The sequence below is a fragment of the Oncorhynchus kisutch genome, linkage group LG4 (genome assembly GCF_002021735.2).
Source record: "Oncorhynchus kisutch isolate 150728-3 linkage group LG4, Okis_V2, whole genome shotgun sequence".
Lineage (NCBI taxonomy): Eukaryota > Metazoa > Chordata > Actinopteri > Salmoniformes > Salmonidae > Oncorhynchus > Oncorhynchus kisutch.
In genome coordinates, this window is record NC_034177.2 from 4,139,991 (window position 1) to 4,159,135 (window position 19,145).

The following is a 19,145-nucleotide window of genomic DNA, read 5'->3' on the forward strand; positions in this document are numbered from 1 at the left end:
TATATAGCCTCCACATTGACTCTGTACCATAATACCCTGTATATAGCCTCCACATTGACTCTGTACCGTAACACCCTGTATATAGCCTCCACATTGACTCTGTACCAGTACCCCCTGTATATAGCCTCCACATTGACTCTGTACCGTAACCCCCTGTATATAGCCTCCACATTGACTCTGTACCGGTACCCCCTGTATATAGCCTCCACATTGACTCTGTACCGGTACCCCCTGTATATAGCCTCCACATTGACTCTGTACCGTACCCCCTGTATATAGCCTCCACATTGACTCTGTACCGGTACCCCCTGTATATAGCCTCCACATTGACTCTGTACCGTACCACCCTGTATATAGCCTCCACATTGACTCTGTACCGGTACCCCCTGTATATAGCCTCCACATTGACTCTGTACCGGTACCCCCTGTATATAGCCTCCACATTGACTCTGTACCGTAACCCCTGTATATAGCCTCCACATTGACTCTGTACCGGTACCCCCTGTATATAGCCTCCACATTGACTCTGTACCGTAATACCCTGTATATAGCCTCCACATTGACTCTGTACCGGTACCCCCTGTATATAGCCTCCACATTGACTCTGTACCGGTACCCCCTGTATATAGCCTCCACATTGACTCTGTACCGGTACCCCCTGTATATAGCCTCCACATTGACTCTGTACCGTACACCCTGTATATAGCCTCCACATTGACTCTGTACCGGTACCCCTGTATATAGCCTCCACATTGACTCTGTACCGGTACCCCCTGTATATAGCCTCCACATTGACTCTGTACCGTAACCCCCTGTATATAGCCTCCACATTGACTCTGTACCGGTACCCCCTGTATATAGCCTCCACATTGACTCTGTACCGTACCCCCTGTATATAGCCTCCACATTGACTCTGTACCGTAACCCCTGTATATAGCCTCCACATTGACTCTGTACCGGTACCCCCTGTATATAGCCTCCACATTGACTCTGTACCGGTACCCCCTGTATATAGCCTCCACATTGACTCTGTACCGGTAACCCCTGTATATAGCCTCCACATTGACTCTGTACCGGTACCCCCTGTATATAGCCTCCACATTGACTCTGTACCGTACCCCTGTATATAGCCTCCACATTGACTCTGTACCAGTATACCCCTTTTTGGGGGTTTATAGGCCTCCCACATTGACTCCTGTACAGTCCTGTCCAGTACCCCATGTATTATAGCCTCCACATTAGACTGCCTGTACCGGTACCCCCTGTATATAGCCTCCACATTGACTCTGTACCGATACCCCCCTGTATATAGACTCCACATTGAATCTGTAACCGGTACCGTTAGCGCCCCCGCCCTGGTATATAGCCTCCACATTGGACTCTGTACCTGTAACCCCCTGTATATAGGCCGTACACATTGACTCTGTACCGGTACCCCCTGTATATAGCCTCCACATTGACCTCGGTACCGGAACCCCCTGTATATAGCCTCCAACATTGGACTCTGTACGTAATACCCCTTGTATATAGCCTCCACATTGACTTCTGTACGCGGTACCCCTGTATATAGCCTCCACATTGACTCTGTAGCCAGCACCCCCTGTATATAGCCTCCACATTGACTCTGTACCGACCCCCTGTATATAGCCTCCACATTGACTCTGTACCGGTACCCCCCTGTATATAGCCTCCACATTGACTCTGTACCGGTACCCCCTGTATATAGCCTCCACATTGACTCTGTACCGGTACCCCCTGTATATAGCCTCCACATTGACTCTGTACCGGACCCCCCTGTATATAGCCTCCACATTGACTCTGTACCGGTACCCCCTGTATATAGCCTCCACATTGACTCTGTACCGGTACCCCCTGTATATAGCCTCCACATTGACTCTGTACCAGTACCCCCTTGTATATAGCCTCCACATTGACTCTGTACCGGTACCCCCTGTATATAGGCCTCCACATTGACTCTGTACCAGTACCCCCCTGTAATATAGCCTCCACATTGACTCTGTACCGGTACCCCCTGTATAATAGCCTCCACATTGACTCTGTACCAGTACCCCCTGTATACTAGCCTCCACATTGACTCTGTACCGTACCCCTGTATATAGCCTCCACATTGACTCTGTACCGGTAACCCTGTATTTACCCCACATTGACTCTGTACCGTACCCCTGTATATAGCCTCCACATTGACTCTGTACCAGTACCTTCCCTGTATAATAGCCTCACATTGACTCTGTACCGGTACCCCATGTATATAGCCTCCACATTGACTCTGTACCGTAATAACACCTGTTATATAGCCTCCACATTGACTCTGTACCGGTACCCCCTGTATATAGCCTCCATATTGACTCTGTACCGGTACCCCCTGTATATAGCCTCCACATTGACCTCTGTACCGGTACCGGACCCTGTATATAGCCTCCACATTGGACTCTGTACCGGTACCCCCTGTATATAGCCTCCACACTTGACTCTGTAGTACCTGTAACCCCTGTATATAGCCTCACACATTGACTCTGTCCGGTACCCCTGTATAGCCTCCACATTGACTCTGTAACCTGTCCCCCCTGTATAGTACGCCTCACACATTGACTCTGTACCGGTACCCCCTGTATATAGCCTCCACATTGACTCTGTACCAGTACCCCCTGTATATAGCCTCCACATTGACTCTGTACCGGTACCCCTGTATATATCCTCCACATTGACTCTGTACCAGTACCTGTACCAGTACCCCCTTGTATATAGCCTCCACATTGACTCTGTACCGTACCCCCTGTATATAGCCCTCCACATTGACTCTGTACCGGTACCCCTGTATATAGGCCTCCACATTGACTCTGTACCGGTACCCCCCTGTATATAGCCTCCACATTGACTCTGTACCTGTAACCCCTGTATATAGCCTCCCACATTGACTCTGTACCGGTACCCCCCTGTATATAGCCTCCACATTGACTCTGTACCGTAATACCCTGTATATAGCCTCCACATTGACTCTGTACCGGTACCCCCTGTATATAGCCTCCATATTGACTCTGTACCGGTACCCCCTGTATATAGCCTCCACATTGACTCTGTACCGGTACCCCCTGTATATAGCCTCCACATTGACTCTGTACCGGTACCCCCTGTATATAGCCTCCACATTGACTCTGTACCTGTAACCCCTGTATATAGCCTCCACATTGACTCTGTACCGGTACCCCCTGTATATAGCCTCCACATTGACTCTGTACCAGTACCCCCTGTATATAGCCTCCACATTGACTCTGTACCGGTACCCCTGTATATAGCCTCCACATTGACTCTGTACCGGTACCCCCTGTATATAGCCTCCACATTGACTCTGTACCGTAACACCCTGTATATAGCCTCCACATTGACTCTGTACCGTAACACCCTGTATATAGCCTCCACATTGACTCTGTACCGGTACCCCCCTGTATATAGCCTCCACATTGACTCTGTACCGGTACCCCCTGTATATAGCCTCCACATTGACTCTGTACCGGTAGCCCCTGTATATAGCCTCCACATTGACTCTGTACCGGTAGCCCCTGTATATAGCCTCCACATTGACTCTGTACCGGTAGCCCCTGTATATAGCCTCCACATTGACTCTGTACCATAATACCCTGTATATAGCCTCCACATTGACTCTGTACCGTAACACCCTGTATATAGCCTCCACATTGACTCTGTACCAGTACCCCCTGTATATAGCCTCCACATTGACTCTGTACCGTAACACCCTGTATATAGTCTCCACATTGACTCTGTACCGGTACCCCCTGTATATAGCCTCCACATTGACTCTGTACCGGTACCCCCTGTATATAGCCTCCACATTGACTCTGTACCGTAACACCCTGTATATGGTCTCCACATTGACTCTGTACCGGTACCCCCTGTACATAGTCTCCACATTGACTCTGTACCGTAACACCCTGTATATAGTCTCCACATTGACTCTGTACCGGTACACCCTGTATATAGCCTCCACATTGACTCTGTACCGGTACCCCCCTGTATATAGCCTCCACATTGAGTCTGTACCGTAATAACCTGTATATAGCCTCCACACTGACTCTGTACCGGTAGCCCCTGTATATAGCCTCCACATTGACTCTGTACCGTAATACCCTGTATATAGTCTCCACATTGACTCTGTACCGGTAGCCCCTGTATATAGCCTCCACATTGACTCTGTACCGGTACCCCCTGTATATAGCCTCCACATTGACTCTGTACCGGTACCCCCCTGTATATAGCCTCCACATTGACTCTGTACCGTAACACCCTGTATATAGTCTCCACATTGACTCTGTACCGTAATACCCTGTATATAGTCTCCACATTGACTCTGTACCGGTACACCCTGTATATAGCCTCCACATTGACTCTGTACCGGTACCCCCTGTATATAGCCTCCACATTGACTCTGTACCGTAATAACCTGTATATAGCCTCCACATTGACTCTGTACCGGTACCCCCTGTATATAGCCTCCACTGACTCTGTACCGTAACACCCTGTATATAGCCTCCACATTGACTATGTACCGTAACACCCTGTATATAGCCTCCATATTGACTCTGTACCGGTACCCCCTGTATATAGCCTCCACATTGACTCTGTACCGGTACCCCCTGTATATAGCCTCCACATTGACTCTGTACCTGTAACCCCTGTATATAGCCTCCACATTGACTCTGTACCGGTACCCCCTGTATATAGCCTCCACATTGACTCTGTACCAGTACCCCCTGTATATAGCCTCCACATTGACTCTGTACCGGTACCCCCTGTATATATCCTCCACATTGACTCTGTACCAGTACCTGTACCAGTACCCCCTGTATATAGCCTCCACATTGACTCTGTACCGGTACCCCCTGTATATAGCCTCCACATTGACTCTGTACCGGTACCCCCTGTATATAGCCTCCACATTGACTCTGTACCGGTACCCCCTGTATATAGCCTCCACATTGACTCTGTACCTGTAACCCCTGTATATAGCCTCCACATTGACTCTGTACCGGTACCCCCTGTATATAGCCTCCACATTGACTCTGTACCGTAATACCCTGTATATAGCCTCCACATTGACTCTGTACCGGTACCCCCTGTATATAGCCTCCACATTGACTCTGTACCGTAACACCCTGTATATGGTCTCCACATTGACTCTGTACCGGTACCCCCTGTACATAGTCTCCACATTGACTCTGTACCGTAACACCCTGTATATAGTCTCCACATTGACTCTGTACCGGTACACCCTGTATATAGCCTCCACATTGACTCTGTACCGGTACCCCTGTATATAGCCTCCACATTGACTCTGTACCGTAATAACCTGTATATAGCCTCCACACTGACTCTGTACCGGTACCCCCTGTATATAGCCTCCACATTGACTCTGTACCGGTACCCCCTGTATATAGCCTCCACATTGACTCTGTACCGTAACACCCTGTATATAGTCTCCACATTGACTCTGTACCGTAATACCCTGTATATAGTCTCCACATTGACTCTGTACCGGTACACCCTGTATATAGCCTCCACATTGACTCTGTACCGGTACCCCCTGTATATAGCCTCCACATTGACTCTGTACCGTAATAACCTGTATATAGCCTCCATATTGACTCTGTACCGGTATCCCCTGTATATAGCCTCCACATTGACTCTGTACCGGTACCCCCTGTATATAGCCTCCACATTGACTCTGTACCGGTACCCCCTGTATATAGCCTCCACATTGACTCTGTACCGGTACCCCCTGTATATAGCCTCCACATTGACTCTGTACCGTAACACCCTGTATATAGCCTCCACATTGACTCTGTACCGTAACACCCTGTATATAGCCTCCACATTGACTCTGTACCGTAACACCCTGTATATAGCCTCCACATTGACTCTGTACCGGTACCCCCTGTATATAGCCTCCACATTGACTCTGTACCGTAACACCCTGTATATAGCCTCCACATTGACTCTGTACCGTAACACCCTGTATATAGCCTCCATATTGACTCTGTACCGTAACACCCTGTATATAGCCTCCACATTGACTCTGTACCGTAACACCCTGTATATAGCCTCCACATTGACTCTGTACCGTAACACCCTGTATATAGCCTCCACATTGACTCTGTACCGGTACCCCCTGTATATAGCCTCCACATTGACTCTGTACCGTAACACCCTGTATATAGCCTCCACATTGTACCGTAACACCCTGTATATAGCCTCCACATTGACTCTGTACCGTAACACCCTGTATATAGCCTCCACATTGACTCTGTACCGTAACACCCTGTATATAGCCTCCACATTGACTCTGTACCGTAACACCCTGTATATAGCCTCCACATTGACTCTGTACCGTAACACCCTGTATATAGCCTCCACATTGACTCTGTACCGTAACACCCTGTATATAGCCTCCACATTGACTCTGTACCGTAACACCCTGTATATAGCCTCCACATTGACTCTGTACCGTAACACCCTGTATATAGCCTCCACATTGACTCTGTACCGTAACACCCTGTATATAACTTCACTATTGTTATTTCACTGCTGCTCTTTAATTACTTGTTCCTTTGATTTCTTATTCATATTTTTTTATCTGCATTGTTGATTATGGGCTTGTAAGCATTTCACAGTAAGGTGTACACCAGTTGTATTCGGCGCATGTGACAAATAAAATTGGATTTGGTGAGGCGGTTAGGCGAGGCGGTTAGGCGAGGCGGCTAGGCGAGGCGGCTAGGTGAGGCGGCTAGGCGAGGCGGCTAGGCGAGGTGGCTAGGTGAGGCGGTTAGGCGAGGCGGCTAGGTGAGGCGGCTAGGCGAGGCGGCTAGGCGAGGCGGTTAGGCGAGGCGGCTAGGCGAGGCGGCTAGGCGAGGCGGCTAGGCGAGGCGGTTAGGCGAGGCGGTTAGGCGAGGCGGTTAGGCGAGGCGGCTAGGCGAGGCGGTTAGGCGAGGCGGCTAGGCGAGGCGGTTAGGCGAGGCGGTTAGGCGAGGCGGCTAGGCGAGGCGGCTAGGCGAGGCGGTTAGGCGAGGCGGTTAGGCGAGGCGGTTAGGCGAGGCGGCTAGGCGAGGCGGCTAGGCGAGGCGGTTAGGCGAGGCGGTTAGGCGAGGCGGCTAGGCGAGGCGGTTAGGCGAGGCTGTTAGGCGAGGCGGTTAGGCGAGGCGGCTAGGCGAGGCGGTTAGGCGAGGCGGTTAGGCGAGGCGGTTAGGCGAGGCGGTTAGGCGAGGCGGTTAGGCGAGGCGGCTAGGCGAGGCGGTTAGGCGAGGCGGCTAGGCGAGGCGGTTAGGCGAGGCGGCTAGGCGAGGCGGTTAGGCGAGGCGGCTAGGCGAGGCGGCTAGGCGAGGCGGCTAGGCGAGGCGGCTAGGTGAGGCGGTTAGGCGAGGCGGCTAGGCGAGGCGGCTAGGCGAGGCGGCTAGGCGAGGTGGCTAGGTGAGGCGGTTAGGCGAGGCGGCTAGGCGAGGTGGCTAGGTGAGGCGGTTAGGCGAGGCGGCTAGGCGAGGCGGCTAGGCGAGGCGGCTAGGCGAGGTGGCTAGGCGAGGCGGCTAGGCGAGGTGGCTAGGTCTCCAAATAGAAAAAGAGTTTACTGAACCAACGGAGACAGGACCAGTTGGTTGTGGCTTCACCTTGAGATGAACAGGCTCATTTAAGTGGCGGCACACTGCAACTCTTCTCGGCTAAATATGGATTGCATGTTTTCACACACGAGAGCAAGCACGCGTGTGTGTGTGTGTGTGTGTGTGTGTGGTGAACAGCCAAAGCATAGATGGCTGGGCTGTTTGTATGTGTATTCCTTAAGGTCAAACGTTTGTATCTGGTATTTAGGCCCACGCTATTTCCTAACAGGAAATTGCCTAGATGAGATGTTCACACGCATGCTAGAGCTATTTGGTGCCCATCTGAATGTTCCACAGTCTCAATCACTCTCCCGAGTGGCGCAGCGGTCTAAGACACTGCATATCACTACAGTCCCTGGTTCAAATCCAGGCTGTATCACATCCGGCCGTGATTGGGAGTCCCATAGGGCGGCGCACAATTGGCCCATCATCGTCCGGGTTTGGCCGGGTTGTCATTGTAAATACGAATTTGTGACAAATAAACTGACTTGCCTAGTTATATATATATATATATATATATATAAGTAATATAGTTATCTATATATATATATATATATATATATTTAAAATAATCAACTACCCAGAAATTGGATGATATATTCAACGACGTCATTTCCTCATTCACATAAAAAAAAATGATTCAAAAACAAAGTTAATCTTTACTTCCTGTACTAACAAAACACTGACAGAAAGAAGCATCCAATGAGGATGGAGTATTACTAACCGTACAAATAAAAAACAGGCTGTCCCGGGTTTAAAAACAAGGAGAGCCCGGAGTGTATCTTTCTTCACAACATCGGCTTCACCAAATTGCACTGTATTTTCCCTATGAGTGATTCCATATGAAACCAGAACAAAACAATACCATGACTTGGGTGTTTTTCACTCAATTGAATCCACAGAAAGAGGTCCTTTTTGGAGCCAGGCTTGTTGACATATCTGACATTTCTATCTAAAAGCATAATTGAGAAATAATGTATAAAGGCTGGACTATTTATGACATTTTGGTCTTAACCAGACCTCCTTTAAAGAAGAACTTTAAATGGAGAAAAAATATATATGTTTATAGAAAACCAGATGTTTTAGACATAGTTACAGTGAAACATAAATTCTGGACTTCATTTTGACAGTTTGTTACAAAAACGGATATATACTATAGGTGTTTTAGTAGTAAATGTAGCTATTTTGGCCCCTAGTAGTACAGCTGCTCTGCACCGTGAGAAGGTCATCAAGGGAAGGGGTTCGGTATAAAATACTCTCTCTTCTAGATGTAGTACAGCTGCTCTACACCGTGAGAAGGTCATCCCAGGGAGGGGTTCGGTGTAAAATACTCTCTCTTCTAGGTGTAGTACAGCTGCTCTGCACCGTGAGAAGGTCATCAAGGGAAGGGGTTCGGTATAAAATACTCTCTCTTCTAGATGTAGTACAGCTGCTCTACACCGTGAGAAGGTCATCCCAGGGAGGGGTTCGGTGTAAAATACCCTCTCTTCTAGATTTAAAAAAAAAGTGTGCCTTATTCAGCAATGGTCTTGGTACACTGCTCAAAAAAATAAAGGGAACACTAAAATAACACATCCTAGATCTGAATGAATGAAATAGTCTTATTAAATACTTTTTTCTTTACATAGTTGAATGTGCTGACAACAAAATCACACAAAAAAAAATGATCCACCCCATGGAGGTCTGGATTTGTAGTCACACTCAAAATTAAAGTGGAAAACCACACTACAGGCTGATCCAACTTTGATGTAATGTCCTTAAAACAAGTCAAAATGAGGCTCAGTAGTGTGTGTGGCCTCCATGTGCCTGTATGACCTCCCTACAACGCCTGGGCATGCTCCTGATGAGGTGGCGGATGGTCTCCTGAGGGATCTCCTCCCAGACCTGGACCAAAGCATCCGCCAACTCCTGGACAGTCTGTGGTGCAACGTGGCGTTGGTGGATGGAGCAAGACATGATGTCCCAGATGTATTCAATTGGATTCAGGTCTGGGGCATGGACGGGCCAGTCCATAGCATCAATGCCTTCCTCTTGCAGGAACTGCTGACACACTCCAGCCACATGAGGTCTAGCATTGTATTGCATTAGGAGGAACCCAGGGCCAACCGCAACAGCATATGGTCTCACAAGGGGTCTGAGGATCTCATCTCGGTACCTAATAGCAGTCAGGCTACCTCTTGCGAGCACATGGAGGGCTGTGCGGCTCCCCAAAGAAATGCCACCCCACACCATGACTGACCCACCGCCAAACCGGTCATGCTGGAGGACGTTGTAGGCAGCAGAACGTTCTCCATGGCGTCTCCAGACTGTCACGTCTGTCACATGTGCTCAGTGTGAACCTGCTTTCATCTGTGAAGAGCACAGGCCGCCAGTGGCGAATTTGCCAATCTTGGTGTTAAACCCCCACCTGTGGACGTCGGGCCCTCATACCACCCTCATGGAGTCTGTTTCTTTGAGCATTTGAGCAGACACATGCACATTTGTGGCCTGCTGGAGGTCATTTTGCAGGGCTCTGGCAGTGCTCCTCCTGCCACTCCTTGCACAAAGGCGGAAGTAGAGGTCCTGCTGCTGGGTTGTTGCCCTCCTACGGCCTCATCCACGTCTCCTGATGTACTGGCCTGTCTCCTGGTAGCGCCTCCATGCTCTGGACACTACGCTGACAGACACAGCAAACCTTCTTGCCACAGCTCGCCTTGATGTGCCATCCTGGATGAGCTGCACTACCTGAGCCACTTGTGTGGGTTGTAGACTTTGTCTCATGCTACCACTAGAGTGAAAGCACCGCCAGCATTCAAAAGTGACCAAAACATCAGCCAGGAAGCATAGGAACTGAGAAGTGGTCTGTGGTCCCCACCTGGAGAACCACTTCTTTTTTGGGGGTGTCTTGCTAATTGCCTATAATTTCCAACTGTTGTCTATTCCATTTGCACAACAGCATGTGAAATGTCAATATATGTTGCTTCCTAAGTGGACAGTTTGATTTCACAGAAGTGTGACTGACTTGGAGTTACATTGTGTTGTTTAAGTAGTCATTGCTAGCCTGGTCGCTACCTTCAGCAGAGTGAACATGTTGGTTCTTATGTTACCGGGCTAGCCAACCAGCCAGCATACCCAGCTAGGCTAGCAAGCCAACCAGCCAACATACCCAGCTAGGCTAGCAAGCCAACCAGCCAACATACCCAGCTAGGCTAGCAAGCCAACCAGCCAACATACCCAGCTAGGCTAGCAAGCCAACATACCCAGCTAGGCTAGCAAGCCAACCAGCCAACATACCCAGCTAGGCTAGCAAGCCAACCAGCCAACATACCCAGCTAGGCTAGCAAGCCAACCAGCCAACATACCCAGCTGGGCTAGCAAGCCAACCAGCCAACATACCCAGCTGGGCTAGCAAGCCAACATACCCAGCTGGGCTAGCAAGCCAACCAGCCAACATACCCAGCTAGGCTAGCAAGCCAACCAGCCAACATACCCAGCTAGGCTAGCAAGCCAACCAGCCAACATACCCAGCTAGGCTAGCAAGCCAGCCAGCCAACATACCCAGCTAGGCTAGCAAGCCAGCCAGCCAACATACCCAACTAGGCTAGCAAGCCAGCCAGCCAGCCAGCCAGCATACCCAGCTAGACTAGCAAGCCAGCATACACTGCTGGGCTAGCAAGCCAGCCAGCCAGCATACCCAGCTGGGCTAACAAGCCAGCCAGCCAGCATACCCAGCTGGGCTAACAAGCCAGCCAGCCAGCATACCCAGCTGGGCTAGCAAGCCAGCCAGCCAGCATACCCAGCTAGGCTAGCCAGCCATAGGGCGGTGCACAATTGGCCCAGCGTCGTCCGGATTTGGCCAGTGTGGGGCGGCAGGGTAGGCTAGTGGTTAGAGTGTTGGACTAGTAACCGAAAGGTTGCAAGTTCGAATCCCCGAGCTGACAAGGTACAAATCTGTCGTTCTGCCCCTGAACAGGCAGTTAACCCACTGTTCCTAGGCCGTCATTGAAAATAAGAATTTGTTCTTAACTGACTTGCCTGGTTAAATAAAGGTAAAATAACAATTTGTTCTTACTGGAATTACCTAGTTTAAAAATTAAAACACGTTTAAATGTGTTATATCATAGTTTTGATGTCATCACTATTATTCTACAATATAGAAAATAGTAAAAATAAAGAAAACCCTGGAATGAGTAGGTGTGTCCAAACGTTTTATTGGTACTGTGGAAATTAACATTGATTAAAGCTACAATATTAAAAAGCTTATCTTATTGGTCTATAGGTTAATTTGCATAATTTAGCGTAATTAAAATAGCCTATTTGTGTTAGTCGTGATGCGTCTTATTCACACGTGCACAGCATACAGAGCCGAGTTTGACTAGAATAGGCCAATCACCTAGTCAGACGGCACGAGAGCTGCTGCTGAAAAACCTGCTCCGGCTCGTGGCTGCTGGAGTGAAACGTGCTTTCAGAAGCCCAGTCATTGCGCAGCAATTCTAAACGCAATCGCCATGTTAAAAAAAAAAAATAATGATAATAATTAAGAGCTACTCTAGTTATTTCTCAACTTGTAATTTAAGTGCTTCTCCTATAGTCTCCTTCAAGCTTAAAGGCAACAAACAGTAGGCAGGATATGAGAGCATCACCCACCACTTTGCAAAATGTGAGCTGCATTTTTTAAAAACTTGGAACCGCAACATTTTACTTCATATGGAGGCGTGTCTTGCTTCAAAGTAGCCCGAGACATATCCCAACCATAGAAACATAAAGGAGGCAATTATTTTTAGAAAGCCAAGTCCATTGAAACCAGCAGTCCTCTCCTGTTCTATTGGTTTTCATATCAGCTTTCTTTCATTGTCCAGAAGCCAAAAGGAACAAGCCTAGTCATATTAAATCAACCCATGCTAGTGAATGAATGAATTACATTTTATTTTCGTGTCAAGTCTGCCAAATCTGCAACCCAAGCTTTATGGGATTAATTGACACATTAACAAAACATTAAAAGTAATTCAATTATAAATTATTCTTCCGGTCTCTTCTCTGCATTGTCCATCACATAATGAGTGAAAGTAACTAAGGTTATCCAAACAATAATTACAACCCCAGAGCAATAAAATAATATGCACACACACACACACACACACACCTTCAGAATCCCCCTCTAAGTTTCTAACGGAGATCTCTGTCACACGATGGTATCAGGGCCGCTGTTCAGAACTGTGTTTTCCCGCCTTTTAGCAAATGTTTGAAAATAACGTTTTATTGGGCTGCTTCATTACAGGAAGCTGCATGTTCTGTCAATGTGTATTAGCATCATCTAAATGTGATTTATGTCATTCTGAGCACCGTGGGTGGACGGGCCAAAGCGCCGTGGGTGGACGGGCCAACGCGCCGTGGGTGGACGGGCCAACGCGCCGTGGGTGGACGGGCCAACGCGCCGTGGGTGGACGGGCCAACGCGTCGTGGGCGGACGGGCCAACGCGCCGTGGGCGGACGGGCCAACGCGCCGTGGGTGGACGGGCCAACGCGTCGTGGGTGGACGGGCCAACGCGTCGTGGGTGGACGGGCCAACGCGCCTTGGGTGGACGGCCCAACGCGCCGTGGGTGGACGGCCCAACGCGCCTTGGGTGGATGGGCCAACGCGCCGTGGGTGGACAGGCCTACGCGCCGTGGGTGGACGGGCCTACGCGCCGTGGGTGGACGGGCCTACGCGCCGTGGGTGGACGGGCTAACGGGTTATACACACAATACGTGTGTCCAGTACATTATAATGCTGCCGATCACGTTGTCCGGAACGGCAACTCTGTACACGCGGTGCCTCAGGACTCCGTGTGTCTGTCTCATGCAGCAAGCAGAGGTCTGGGTTCCCTTTAGGAGGACCGGTTCCCTCCCTCTTCACCTGCTGTGGGACTCACCTGTAGCCTACTTTTGGTAGAGTAATCAAAACAGAGAAGATGACAAGAGGAGATATAGGCCTATTTAAATCCATTCAATACCAATCCATTCCTTTTTCATTCAATAGGACTCAGGAACCAGATCAGGGAGTGTAAAACACTGGACTGGTAGCGACCAGGGCTTCGTGCCAACCTGAAATGTACCAGAGACTGTTGAACTGAAGAACACATCCTGGGGGGGCGAACCCTCGACCCAGGAATCTGGACTAACCACTACTGAAAAGGTCACATAAAAAGCACTATCAGTTAACAGAAGCATTTCAACCCAAGAAACCACATATATTATGCTTTGGTCTTACAGATCTCTTGGGTTTCTTCTCCTGTGCAACACGAGTCACAACTACTCTCACAGTGAATATTTGCTCGTTACAGGCTTTGTAAGAGACTCGGACTAAAAAGAGTCAAAGGCTTGGATTCTGTAGACCTGGGGGAATAAAAGAAAATGAAAATCAGGCCTAGTTATCTACCTTACTTTAACCTCAACATGTATACACTTCCTGTGGTGACTAAATCCCTCGAGGAAACAGAGACAGACGTACGAACAGAAGAAAAAACCCGCAATACATATATTCACATAGATTCTTCTTCTCCGCCTCAGGTCAGACAGTAGGTCAAACTTAAACCAGCTCACGGCTCTCTCTGGGGTTTGCTAGGGTTCACTACCCCACTGAGGGGCTAACCCTAATCCTGCCTGTGGTTGTAGTTAGTAGTGAGGGGCTAGCCCTAATCCTGCCTGTAGTTAGTAGTGAGGGGCTAGCCCTAATCCTGCCTGTAGTTAGTAGTGAGGGGCTAACCCTAATCCTGCCTGTGGTTGTAGTTAGTAGTGAGGGGCTAACCCTAATCCTGCATGTGGTTGTAGTTAGTAGTGAGGGGCTAGCCCTAATCCTGCCTGTAGTTAGTAGTGAGGGGCTAGCCCTAATCCTGCCTGTAGTTAGTAGTTAGGGGCTAGCCCTAATCCTGCCTGTAGTTAGTAGTGAGGGGCTAGCCCTAATCCCGCCTGTGGTTGTAGTTAGTAGTGAGGGGCTAGCCCTAATCCTGCCTGTGGTTGTAGTTAGTAGTGAGGGGCTAGCCCTAATCCTGCCTGTAGTTGTAGTTAGTAGTGAGGGGCTAGCCCTAATCCTGCCTGTAGTTAGTAGTGAGGGGCTAGCCCTAATCCTGCCTGTAGTTAGTAGTGAGGGGCTAGCCCTAATCCTGCCTGTAGTTAGTAGTGAGGGGCTAGCCCTAATCCTGCCTGTAGTTAGTAGTGAGGGGCTAGCCCTAATCCTGCCTGTAGTTAGTAGTGAGGGGCTAGCCCTAATCCTGCCTGTAGTTAGTAGTGAGGGGCTAGCCCTAATCCTGCCTGTGGTTGTAGTTAGTAGTGAGGGGCTAGCCCTAATCCTGCCTGTAGTTAGTAGTGAGGGGCTAGCCCTAATCCTGCCTGTAGTTAGTAGTGAGGGGCTAACCCTAATCCTGCCTGTAGTTAGTAGTGAGGGGCTAACCCTAATCCTGCCTGTAGTTAGTAGTGAGGGGCTAACCCTAATCCTGCCTGTAGTTAGTAGTGAGGGATGAGGGAGAGTGGGATGAGGGAGAGTGGGATGCAAACTGGTGACTTTAAAAACAAAATGAAACATACAATAAATCCCTGCTTGGGGGAAATGCAGGTTTTAACTGATTAAACAACAGAATATAATCTACATGATCCGTCTCTGTGTGTAAAATAAAAAGAGGTTAATGTGAACCTAACTCACAGCTAAAACATGTAAAGAAAGCAATCCAATGTTATTTGTTGCCTTGACTTTACTGCAAATGACACTCAAGTCTTGAGGAAAAAACACTACACTAATATTGCAGTTAGCTATGACATCCTTCATAATAGAAGGCTCGTTACCACGGCAGCCTTCATAATAGAAGGCTCGTTACCACGGCAGCCTTCATAATAGAAGGCTCGTTACCACGGCAGCCTTCATAATAGAAGGCTCGTTACCACGGCAGCCTTCATAATAGAAGGCTCGTTACCACGGCAGCCTTCATAATAGAAGGCTCGTTTCCACGGCAGCCTTCATAATAGAAGGCTCGTTACCACGGCAGCCTTCATAATAGAAGGCTCGTTACCACGGCAGCCTTCATAATAGAACGCTTGTGACCACACACATCTAAATATTGCACTTGGGGGAGAAAAAAAACATCTTAAAACAGGCATTCTACTGTTGCTCTATTATAGTGGCCACTATAGACATCTATCAAGTGCACAAGGCTAAACCATTTTTGAATCTCACACACACACACACACAAAATATATTTGGGCTACATTGCATTGTACACTTCCTGCCTGTGGACGTCTGTTCTACAATGTGCCAGCAGAGCACGATACCCTTTGTTGGCATAATTGATCTCTTTCAGGCAGAGAGTAACACCTGGCATACCTCTTTTTATCCACTGTATTGAAGAAGAGAGAAAGAGGGAACGGGTTCGTTTCACCTCTATAGTGGCATCCATCTTAAGCCATGCCCAGCTCCAGCTACACTTGATCCCTGAATCCATCTGTTAAACCAGGCCCAGCTCCAGCTCCACTTTATCCCTGAATCCACCTGTTAAGCCATGCCCAGCTCCAGCTCCACTTGATCCCTGAATCCATCTGTTAAACCAGGCCCAGCTCCACTTGATCCCTGAATCCACCTGTTAAGCCATGCCCAGCTCCAGCTCCACTTGATCCCTGAATCCATCTGTTAAACCAGGCCCAGCTCCACTTGATCCCTGAATCCACCTGTTAAGCCATGTCCAGCTCCAGCTCCACTTGATCCCTGAATCCATCTGTTAAACCAGGCCCAGCTCCACTTGATCCCTGAATCCACCTGTTAAGCCATGTCCAGCTCCAGCTCCACTTGATCCCTGAATCCATCTGTTAAACCAGGCCCAGCTCCACTTGATCCCTGAATCCACCTGTTAAGCCAGGCCCAGCTCCAGCTCCACTTGATCCCTGAATCCACCTATTAAACCAGGCCCAGCTCCAGCTCCACTTGATCCCTGAATCCACCTATTAAACCAGGCCCAGCTCCAGCTCCACTTGATCCCTGAATCCACCTATTAAACCAGGCCCAGCTCCAGCTCCACTTGATCCCTGAATCCACCTATTAAACCAGGCCCAGCTCCAGCTACACTTGATCCCGGAATCCACCCTATTTAACAAGCAACACCTCATTTTCACCTGATTCTCTCATTCTGAAAATTAACCACATACTGTAGAGTGAAAACATTACTTAACAGATAGTGGTTAGTTCGTTAGCTAGTTAACATTTCCCACAGATTGCCAGGGTCCAGTAAGCAACTAACGCGTTATAACTTGAGGAACGGCAAGGAGTCGTATACCAGTTGATACTGTAGCGAATTGGTTAGGTTACTAATGTCAGCTCATCTGATGTTGTAGCATTTAGCTGTCTGACTTTATTAGCAAGCTAATTTTCACACCATAAACTCAATTATTTGATCAGATGAGTTGGCTAATGTTGCTCAACATTTCTCTGGTGAGCTAACGGAGAATTCGATCCAGCTAGCAAGATACTTAACATACTTGTTCCGCCACACTTTCGCCCTCACTTAAAACTAAGTTGCCTTTCAAACTAAGTTGCCTAAGCTGCCTTTCCAGAGCGCCTGCTGATGCTGTACCTGGCAAGCTGCCTTTCCAGAGCGCTCGCTGATGCTGTACCTGGCAAGCTGCCTTTCCAGAGGCTCGCTGATGCTGTACCTGGCAAGCTGCCTTTCCAGAGGCTCGCTGATGCTGTACCTGGCAAGCTGCCTTTCCAGAGCTCTCGCTGATGCTGTACCTAGTAAGTTGGTTGTCTCTTCTCTCTTCAGATGGGAGCTACGCTGCATTCTGTTGTTATGTCAACGATTGGCTGAGCCTTGGATACAGCCAGTATTGCTCCAAACGCGCATCACTCGTTCACTTACAGCCAGTAGTGATCCAACCCCCCCCCCCGTCCAAACGTTTCTCATCAGATCTACACGAATCACATAGGTCACCTATTTTGGATTCAAAATGGCGAATTTCGCCAAAAGGTGACTAGTTTGGAGGGATGGAGGGAGCGAGAGAGACAGCGAGAGACCGAGAGTGAGAGAGACAGACAGCGAGAGACAGCGAGAGAGAGAGAGGGAGAGAGGGAGAGAGACAGCGAGAGAGAGAGAGACAGCGAGAGAGAGAGAGACAGCGAGAGAGAGAGAGAGACAGCGAGAGAGAGAGAGAGACAGCGAGAGAGAGGGAGAGACAGCGAGAGAGAGAGAGGGAGAGACAGCGAGAGAGAGACAGCGAGAGAGAGAGAGGGAGAGACAGCGAGAGAGAGACAGCGAGAGAGAGCGAGAGAGAGACAGCGAGAGAGAGAGAGGGAGAGACAGCGAGAGAGAGAGAGGGAGAGACAGCGAGAGAGAGAGAGGGAGAGACAGCGAGAGAGAGAGAGACAGCGAGAGAGAGGGAGACAGCGAGAGAGAGACAGAGACAGCGAGAGAGAGAGAGACAGCGAGAGAGAGGGAGGGAGAGACAGCGAGAGAGAGAGAGGGAGAGACAGCGAGAGAGAGAGAGGGAGAGACAGCGAGAGAGAGAGAGGGAGAGACAGCGAGAGAGAGAGAGGGAGAGACAGCGAGAGAGAGAGAGGGAGAGACAGCGAGAGAGAGAGAGGGAGAGACAGCGAGAGAGAGAGAGGGAGAGACAGCGAGAGAGAGGGAGAGACAGCGAGAGAGAGGGAGACAGCGAGAGAGAGACAGCGAGAGAGAGGGAGACAGCGAGAGAGAGAGAGACAGCGAGAGAGGGAGGGAGAGACAGCGAGAGAGAGAGAGGGAGAGACAGCGAGAGAGAGAGAGGGAGAGACAGCGAGAGAGAGAGAGGGAGAGACAGCGAGAGAGAGAGAGGGAGAGACAGCGAGAGAGAGAGAGGGAGAGACAGCGAGAGAGAGAGAGGGAGAGACAGCGAGAGAGAGAGAGAGGGAGAGACAGCGAGAGAGAGAGAGGGAGAGACAGCGAGAGAGAGAGAGAGGGAGAGACAGCGAGAGAGAGAGAGGGAGAGACAGCGAGAGAGAGAGAGGGAGAGACAGCGAGAGAGAGAGAGGGAGAGACAGCGGAGAGAGAGAGGGAGAGACAGCGAGAGAGAGAGGGAGAGACAGCGAGAGAGAGAGGGAGAGACAGCGAGAGAGAGAGGAGAGACAGCGAGAGAGAGAGAGGGACAGCGAGAGAGAGAGAGGAGAGACAGTGAGAGAGAGAGAGCGAGAGACAGCGAGAGAGAGAGAGAGACAGCGAGAGAGAGAGAGGGAGAGAGAGAGAGAGGGAGAGACAGCGAGAGAGAGAGAGCGAGCGAGAGACAGCGAGAGAGAGAGCGAGAGAGAGAGAGAGGGAGAGAGCGAGAGACACACCGATTGTCAGCTCCATTCACTGAAGCTAAAGACACCTCAACAACTGATGGAAAATGTAAGACCCCGAAGCAGCTAAGACAAACTACATCAGATGATGTAATAGTAACAGCATTTACACTCTAGTAAACATTCCAATACCATTACAGCCTACTCCAGGA

The 19,145-nt window shown here is 49.4% G+C and overlaps 1 protein-coding gene across 2 annotated transcripts in view; it reads right to left on the reverse strand.

Moving 5' to 3' along the window:
• The window catches only part of LOC109884972 (tyrosine-protein kinase RYK), a 151,805-nt gene that overhangs the window by 118,135 nt on the left and 14,525 nt on the right, over positions 1 to 19,145 (reverse strand). The window lies entirely within an intron of this gene.